Here is a 9,711-nt window from a genome sequence, read left to right as displayed (position 1 = left end):
GTGCAAGCTGTGGGAAGTCTGTGTGCTGTGGGAAATTATTTTAAAGGTGTGTTTCATTTGTTGGTGTTCTGGAACATTTGTTTAATGATGTTAAGGTGTGCTGCTTTTGTTTGCGCTGCATTTGTTTTGACTCTGTGAAGCTGTGATTCGTTGCCTGTCTAAAACACCTGATGGTCTAATAAAGAGCTGAACGGCCAATAGCAAGGCAGGGGCAACGATAGGCGGGGCTGGAAGGCAGAGAGAGTAAATAGAAGAACTCTGGAAGAGAGGGAGGAGCAAGATAGAACGAGAACAGGAGGACATGAGGGGCAGCCATGGAGTAAGAGTGAAATTAAAATATACAGAAGTAAGAAAAGCAAAGGCCAAAGGCAAAAGGTAGATGCGATAATTCCAGGTAAGGAAAACTGGGTGTTTATAAGTAAAGTTAAGCCTCCATCCAAGTGATTCATTTGGGAACTGGGTGGCAGGCTCCCCAGAGAGTGAAAGAGTAAAAAAGCCAAAAGAACAAAAACCAACAACACCTGTATATACACACACCCACACACATGGACACAGACAGACACCCACACGCATGGACACATATGGACACAGACAGACAGGCAGACACCCATATACATGGACACAGACAGACAGACAGACAGATGGCAGGCTCCCATACACATGCACAGACATGGACACATAGACAGACAGGCAGACACCACATAACACATGCACAGAGGCTTGTGGTGACAGAAAGGTAAACAACACAGACATGGAGACCCATGTACATAGATACATGCAGATGCACAGACATGATGCGTGCTTGTACACATGAAACACATAGACCACCCGTGTGCTGATGCACACAGACGCAGACACGTAGACCACCCGTGTGCTTGTACACAGAGACACAGACACAGAGACCACCCGTGTGCTTGTACACACACAGACACAGAGACCACCGTGTGCTAATGCACACACACACAGACACAGAGACCACCTGTACTTGTACACACACACACAGACACGTAGACCACCGTGTGCTGAGGCACACACACACAGACACGTAGACCACCGTGTGCTGAGGCACACACACACAGACACGTAGACCACCGTGTGCTGAGGCACACACACACAGACACGTAGACCACCGTGTGCTGAGGCACACACACACAGACACGTAGACCACCGTGTGCTGAGGCACACACACACAGACACGTAGACCACCTGTACTTGTACACACACACACAGACACGTAGACCACCTGTACTTGTACACACACACACAGACACGTAGACCACCTGTACTTGTACACACACACACAGACACGTAGACCACCGTGTGCTGAGGCACACACACACAGACACAGAGACCACCTGTACTTGTACACACACACACAGACACAGAGACCACCTGTACTTGTACACACACACACAGACACGTAGACCACCGTGTGCTGAGGCACACACACACACTGCACCACCTCATTTTGTGTCTTCTGCACCCATCCCCCACTCCTCCACTCACTCTCTGTGGTACTTCTCCTGGTCCCTCCCGTGGCAACTCCGGTGTTACCCAGGCGGGTACGATGTGCTCCTCTCCCTAGAAGGCTCTGCCTGAAGAGATCTACAGACACTTGGCCTTCATTCCTTTCGGTCTTTACCAAGGTCACCTGGGATGGCTTCCACAGCCAACACTCTCCTCTACACACATACTTCATAGCTCTGCCCCCACCAGATGTTCCTCTCTTTGGCATGTATGAACTAATAGTGGAACGTTTGTTTTACCTGCCCCCCCCCCCCGTGGAATGGGAGCTGCGTTTGGGCAGGGGCGTGTCTGCTTCCCCTGCCCCTGGCGTGGAAGTATTCTAGAGCGGCAGACCCACACGATAAACACACTTTGGACTGGTTCAATGGATGACCAACGCTATTTCAAAAGTTGGGGGGCAAGAGTGAAACAAACTTCAGTGTTTCTTTTTTTTTTCTTTTTGGTTTTTCGAGACAGGGTTTCTCTGTGGCTTTGGAGCCTGTCCTGGAACTTGCTCTGTAGACCAAGGCTGGTCTCGAACTCACAGAGATCCGCCTGCTTTTGCCTCCCGAGTGCTGGGATCAAAGGCGTGTGTCACCACTGCCCAGCCACTTTGGCGGTTCTTTTTTTTCATATTTTTTATTTTAAATAGCTTGTTTTACATGTCTATCCCAGTTCCCTCTCCCTCCCCTCCTCCAGCACCCCCCCCCCGCCATCCCCCCCATCCTATTGCCAATTCCTTCCGCATAAGGGATGTCTAGAGTCTATCATTTCACTCAGGGCAGGGTCCAGGCACTTCCCTAAGAGTCCAGGCAGAGAGAGCAACCCTCTTTGTGTTATGGACACACGATGTCTGTTAGTATTTGAGGGATAAACACTGATCCACTGCCCAGGGCCCCATAGGTAGCCCAGGCCTCCTCACTGACTCTCACATTCAGGGGGTCTGGATCAGTCCCATGCTGGCCTCCCAACTGTCGGTCTGGGGTCCAAGAGCTCTCCCCTGTTCAAATCAGCTGTCTCTGCTGGTTTTGCCAGCCCATTCTTTGCCAATTTGCTCATCACTCCTCTCTCTCTGTCACTGGGTTCCCCGGGTTCAGTTCAGCGATTAATTGTGTGTTTGCCTCTGCTTCCATCAGTCACTGGATGAAGGCCCCAGGATGGTTATAGAGTCAAGTTCTTAATCGTCCTAGCAGAGAGGAAAATCCCAACCTCTTCAGCCTCAAGACGTCACCACCAGTCTACGAACTTCATGCCGTGGCCCTCTCTTGCCCAGCCAGTCCCCTGCCTCCAGTTCCCCCGTGGCTCGGCAGTCTCCAATTGCCTGTCTTCTCAATCAGCCGGTTCCTGCACACACACCTCTAGAACATTTAGGACAGCTGCAAGGGTCCGAGTGGCCAGACACAAGCAAAAACAAGTGGGACCGGAAGCTGGCATTTAACATCTAAGCATAACCGTTTCTATGTCTTGGTCAGCTAATACAAGTGAAAATTTAAGTCGGGGTATGTTGGTAAACACCTTTAGTCCTGTCATGAGGGAGACAGAGGCAGGCGGGTCTCTGAGTTCCAGGACAGCCTGGTCTGCAGAGTGAGTTCCCGGACAGCCTGGGCTACACGGAGAAACTCTGGGGGGGGGGAAATCCCCTGTAGCCAGGCTTTGTTTGTACCATGAGCCCCTAAGTAATGCCATGGAGACTTATTATTAGTTACGAAAGCTTGGCCTTAGCTTAGGCTTGTTCCCATCTAGCTCTTGTCACTTAAATACGCCTGTTTCTATTGATCGACATTGTGCCACGTGGCTCTTTGCCTGGCCTCCATTCTGAAGGTCTGGCTCCCTCACCTTTGGCTGCTGAATTCTGCCTGGCTGAGCCTCGCCCTTCATGTCAGCTGTGTTAGCCAAGAGTGTGGCCAGAACTCAAAGCGGGAAGACATAGATGTCCGAGTAGCTGAAAGAACTTCTGGTGTGTGTGTGTGTGTGTGTGTGTGTGTGTGTGTACTCTGAACTATGACATAGAAGAGAAGCATATCTCACGACGAAGTCCTCTAGTGAACTTCAGTTCACCTGTTGCAAAATAATCTACTCAGTGTGCTGAAATTAAGTAGGGACACTGGGCACCTGTTCAAATACTCCTACTTAGGAAAGTGATTCTCATGAAAAGTAAGTCTAAGCCCAGCTAGCTGGAATTGACTTGATGTGGGTTCCGTGTGTTCGCTCTTACACTTAGTAGGTATAGAATGGATCACTCCATGCGAGTCACGGAGCGTTGTCTTGGTAGGAGGCAAGTTTTCAATAAAGCGTGTAGACTATGGAACTGAGCTATGAATCCAGCTACTCTCACCTGTGAGCAACACGTGTGTGTGTGTGTGTGTGTTTGTCTCTGTCTGTCTCTCTTTCTTACACACACACACACACACACACACGCGTGCGCGTGCGCACGCGCACACACACATCTCAAAAGAATTAATTATGATACAGAAAACCCAGGGCTGCGGGAAGATTCCCCTCTCTTCCGGTCGCCTCATACCCGCAGGATTTCCCACTCTCCTTTGAACTAGTTTGCACCTCACTTCTCCTGACTTTGCTGGGCCTCTCCGTTGGCCCCACCCACTTGGCCCCACCCACTTGCTTCGGGTTTCTTCCTTCTCTAGCCCTTGGCACTAACCTTGTCTGTGTTGGCAGTCCAACACTTGTTGCCATTTTAAATTTTCCAAAAGATTTCATCCACATTCACTTACTGTCAGTTTATTTTTAATCAGTAATTCTTTTTCCAGTTTTTTTTTTTTGACCAGCTGGGTGAGTTGACCATCGTGCCAGGTATTTTGTGATGCTGGGGGTTGACTCAAGGGATCCTTGCAAGCTCAGCAAACACCCACTGACCCTCACCTCCAGATCTAAGAAGCGGTATTTTAACAGAACATGTGCTCATATTCTTTTGGAGATTAAAAGAAAACCTATGAGTAAACCAAACAGCATCCAGAAGAGGTCAGGCACCTTCAGGGGCCTATGGCCACAACCACATGTAACATACAATTTCCCGCCAGCCGCCTGGACCCTGCTGAGCTGTCTGAACCCCCAAATAACACACAGGATGCTATATTAATTATGAAGCTGTTGGCCGTTTGCTTGGTTTCTTACTGGCTAGCTCTGACTTAAGTATGAAACCCATAATTGCTAATCTGAGTATTTCCATGTGGCCTTCGCTTACCGGAGGAAGGGTCCACATGCTGCCTCTCCTGTGTCCTACACTGCGACTCTGGGCCTCTCTTTCCCAGAATCCTCCTCGACTCCTAGTCCCACCTGTCTTGCTTCCCTATTGGCCGACAGTGCTTTATTCAACAGCCAATAAGATAAGCACGTGTACGGGACGTTCCCCCCATCAACCACAATCTGCTTTTTGTGTCTACAACACCCCCAAGATGTCTGTGTCCATTGTGTTTAATCTTCACAAGCCTTGTCAATGGACCATTCTCATCCCCACTGTGTAGTTAGAGAACTGACTCTGGGCAGGATGAATTGAGAGGTGGAATTTTCTGCTGATGTCCATAATCTGTCCTCCATCTTCCACATCACCTGCCTTAAAGGGAGGCTGAATCACCACACTTTATCATGTATCCAATTTTAAGAGAAGAGAACATAAAACTAGATATATAGCTTTTTTTAAAAGATTCCCCCCCCCCCGCCTCTGTATATCTCCATCTATAAGCACAGCTTCCAGTTGTGAGTCAGAAAAATAAAATGGCTTGCTCAGAATAAACACTCACATAAATGTGCACCCATCCTGGGTGAGAGGGCTGTGTTGAAGCCCAGCAGATGCTCACAGACCAACAAAACACACCCCCGTCCACCTTACAAGCTCTGGGGTTTCCAGTATCCCAGAGGGAGAGGCATTTCCAGCAGGAAGGGTGCTCTGCTCTGAACCGCTCCAATCCAAATGTCCCCAAGGCGTCTCGTGATTGGGAAGGAGGGTTTCAAGTGAGTGCCTGGAGAGGGGTATGAGGGTAAAGGCTCCAGCCTTCAGCAGGCCACGGAAGCATTCTGATGCGTGGGTTCACCCTTGGAGGTTGAGAGTGAAATAAGGCAACCGTTGTGCTTACAACTTACAGCAAAGTAAAAAAAAAAATGAGTGTAGATGGAGGTACACACACATACATTCGTGTGCATAGCGAAGCATCTATAAAAGTGCTCGTTCCCCTGGGTACTCTCGTCACCCTGTGGTTCTTTATACTAAGTAGACTCCAGATGTCACAGAACTTGCACGGGACACGGAGAGCGACTAACAACAGGGAGAAGAGCACAGAATCTCGATTTTAATAACTAGTTTTGGCACCGGTGCCTTTGTAGCGATACCTGGTTGCTGAGCCATTGTTTAGACGCCACCGTTTTGTTTAGGGCTTCCCTTCTTCCCAGCCGACTGACAGCGTTGCTGCCTCACTGGGCTCTAGGAAGGAGCTAATGTATACAGAAACCGTACGTGATGCTTAGACAGTCCCTGAGCTGGGCTGAAAGGCACGCCTGTGTTCTTTGGCAGGTGAATCGGATCTCAAGTGAAGTATTCCTGCAAATCTCCCGTTCAGTTGGCCAAACTGGTTTTTCACTCCTATGGAACAACTGGGGGTTGGGGTGGGGATGAGAGTGTGTGGGGGAGCCTCTGTCCCCCCACCATGACCACAATCATACCACACAAGTAACGTGTTGTGGGACACAAGGTATCTTCCAGCAGAATTTGTAATTTGTACATTTGACCAGTGTTTGTCGTGGTAGGAACGGGCACTTTGCAATAGACAAGTTGCGATTAAGACGTTACACTGAGTAAGTCAGAAGAGGCTATCTCCTTGCTGACTTCATTTTCACACTTATGAGGGGTGTGTCATGGGTAGTTAAATGAAAGTGTCAGCGAGCCAAATCCTAGGGAAAACAAGGGATTGCTTCTCAGCTGAAACCATTCCCCAAGCGCTTTGCAGGCTAACTGCAAAGGTTATTTGGGACTACACAGTCTTAGGTCGAAATAAGACGTTTGTCTTTTTAAATATCTCCCATGTGGTCCATTTTCATTTTCTGTACATTTTCCATGTTAGACGACACAGTACTCTGTAATACTTTCAGCATTCTTCTGACTACATTGTTTTGAAAGCTTAAGGCATAAGACATCTAAACCAAACACTTGATTCATTTACACATTGGCCTTTAGACAGTAAAGAAAGTATTTTTCCGTTCCTGTGGGCTCAAATACACATGTAATGTGGTCTATAGGGAGCGTAACATTTTCCAATCTCAAAGAAAGGACAAAGAGTAAAAGAGAAAAGGTCAGTGAGTTCATAGGCATGCGGACTCTGGCTAAGGAACCAACAGGGCTGCCATCGAGGCCATAATTAATGTCTGTTTCACTTCCCACTTGTTTTAAGTTAATACTGTGTGCCGCAATCTCTACAATAACAGAATATTGCTATTTTTGAGCTTTCAACACAAGGACTAATCTTTCTCTCCCTAGTACACACCATCTGTTATGTTAAAGTGTTTATATACATATTCACCAATCTCCTCCCTCTGGAGCTGCGGTTCGCACAGGGAGTTTTGAAAGTACTGTGTCCTGGCTGGCCACCCTGGAGACTTTGGCTTCATTTGATATGGGAAGGCAGAGCCAGGGACTAGCTGGAATTCAGAATTTCTTTCTTGTTGGAGCTGTGTTTACATAGCTCATGGCTGGTAGCTTGTTTTTCCCAAGTACAATAGGCAGAAGTACATTATACTTTAAACTTTCAGATAGAAAGCAAGAAACCATTTTTTTCCTCCCACAATTATATCTTTAAAACAGTGTGCCTTTGGAACGGGACAGTAGAATTTACAGCCAATCACTTGGTAAGCATAAGCCTACTGGAGGTCTAATGACCACAACTCGATACGTACTTATGTATCAAAAGTCAGTGTTCTACCAAGTAAAAGCAAGAAATAGTTAACAAATTAGCGAGGCAGAGCCAAGGGCCTGTGAACAAGGACAAAATAACAATTTGGACAGTACCAATTTTAACCAACTTCACAAAGAATGTACAGGCTCAAAATACAAAATTAGACCAGGAGCGGGGTCCCGAAATTTGAGGTGAAATTGTGACAGAGGGCAGGACCCCAGAGATGAGAGCACTTTGTGGCAGATTATAGAGGAGGAGAGAGTACACTTTTCTGTCACTACTGGGGGGCTGATCTGACAAGGAAAGGACTCCCCAAACTTTGGTCTTAAGTTTGACCCACCAGTGAACCGGGACTGACTCACTGGGTTAACTCAGGATCGAGACCAGAACAGGAGTTAACTAAACTTGTTTCATTTGGTTAAAAAGAAAATAAATAAATAAAAGGCAACGAGGCAGTTACATTGTCCACGATGGGCCAGAAGTAGCTCTGCTTAGAGACTGTGAAACGGCCAGGTACTGCATGCTCGTTTGTGGCTGTGGGGATTTTATGTTTTGGACCTTTGGTTACTTTTGGCAGGAAGCGGATCCTGAAAGGTCACACCAAGAACTGCAAGAACTCTTAGTGAACAGTAATAAGCCCATAATGAAGCCAGTGTCTTTGTTCTCTCGTTTATGCCCAGATTTGCGACCTCCTCGGGAGCTGGAAGGACACCTTGGTCTTTGTGTTTATCAGAGAGAAGGCGAATGAATGAGTTTATTCTTCAATTAGGCGGGAAAGGTGGAGGAGCTGGTGGGGGTTGGGGAGAGGGCTCCGGTCGGAGCAGGAGGGCCTGAGGTTGCATCCTTAGCACCCCTGGAAAAGCTGAGCGTGGCTGATGAGCATCTTAAAGCCCAGCACTGGAGGTGGGGCAGTAGAGAAAAGCAGCTTCTCAGAGCTCACTTGCCGACCAGTTTGCCAAAATGGCGAGCTCCTAGTTTAGTGATGGACTCTGTCTCAAAAAAAAAAAAAAAAAAAAAAGGTCAACAGCCATGGAGCATGGCATCTGATGTCCACCTCTGGCCTACACACACATGCACACGCACTCACACACAAGCACACACATGCACACGTGCACAGGCATATGCATATACAGGTGTACACACATGTGCGTGCACACACACACACACACACAAGACAAAAGCAAACATTGATGAGGACAATAACAATCGGTAGAGAAAATCCCATTGAAGTCTGAGGACCTGAGTTCCAACCTCCAGCACCCGCATGGAAAGCTGATGGTGGTTTAGGGCTGCAGAGAGAGACTGAGAAAGTGCATCCCTCAGGCTCACTGGTCAGCTGCCTAGCCCGGTCTGAAAGCCTTAGGCCCCAGTGAGAGAGACCCTGTCTCAAAACGCAAAGTAGATAGATAACACCAGGGGTTGCTCTCCGGCTTCCACACTCATAGGCATGTGCGCATACACACACACATACACACACATACACACACAGAGGGAGAGAGCGAGCGAGCGAGCGAGCGAGCGAGAGAGAGAGAGAGAGAGAGAGAGAGAGAGAGAGAGAGAGAGAGAGAGAGAGAGAGAGAGAGAGAGGCACATAGATGTCTTCCCCTTGTTTCAGAAACCTCACTTCTTCCCAGATTCCCCCCCTCCCAAACTGAGAGCCAGTAGCTAGCTCTGGGGGAATGACCGCCCACCTCTCCAAGACCCTCACTGGGCTCTCTGGAGCCCGCATCACCTGCTGCCTTGGAATTAGGCCGTAGCGACTCTTCTACAGTACTTTCCGCATACCGCCAGGCCAAAAGGAACCGCAGAGTTTTGAGGGCAAAGCCAGTTTCTGCCCCTTAACTAGCCAAACAGGGTGTCTCAGACAAACGTGGCACACTGGCCTTTAGCGTTCAGCAAAGCGAGGCTGTTACCGTACCGTGTCCTTTCAGGGCACACCAGAGTTGTTTCTGCTCTGCTTTTACAAGGCACCCGGTGAGCCACGCTATTTGCCACGGGTAGGGCTGGGTCGGGGGTGGCTCGGTGGGAGGCGCCGCAGGCTGTCCACATCTGCTTGTCCCCCTTGGACAGCTCCAATAAAGGAGCGGTGTTCCGGGGCTCGTCTGTGAGAGATTTGGGGACCTCGGGCCCAGGAGCGCGCTGGCTTTGAGGGCTTTGGAGCTGCGGGCAGCCGGCCGGCAGGCTGCTGGGAGGAACCAGGAGGTCGAGCCCCAAATCGTCCCGCGCGCCCCCAGGGTGCCCGGGCGGGTAGTGGCGTGAGTGCGGGTCGGCTTGTGCCCTCTAGTGCCCAGTGGGCGGGCCGGAG

The 9,711-nt window shown here is 49.0% G+C and overlaps 1 long non-coding RNA gene across 1 annotated transcript; it reads right to left on the bottom strand.

The window, feature by feature from the left end:
* Positions 1-8,131: 8,131 nt before the first annotated feature.
* On the bottom strand, positions 8,132-9,669 carry LOC121140425. The gene is made up of 2 exons (XR_005877257.1): positions 9,325-9,669; positions 8,132-8,395 (listed from the first exon to the last, which is right to left on the bottom strand). It is a non-coding gene; the product is annotated as an uncharacterized LOC121140425 (long non-coding RNA).
* Between the last annotated feature and the right edge of the window lie 42 nt (positions 9,670-9,711).

The sequence above is a fragment of the Mesocricetus auratus genome, unplaced genomic scaffold (genome assembly GCF_017639785.1).
Source record: "Mesocricetus auratus isolate SY011 unplaced genomic scaffold, BCM_Maur_2.0 Super-Scaffold_2245, whole genome shotgun sequence".
Taxonomy (NCBI): Eukaryota; Metazoa; Chordata; class Mammalia; order Rodentia; family Cricetidae; genus Mesocricetus; species Mesocricetus auratus.
The sequence above is the reverse complement of the archived record's forward strand: the minus strand, read 5'-3'. Positions and strand labels throughout refer to the sequence as shown.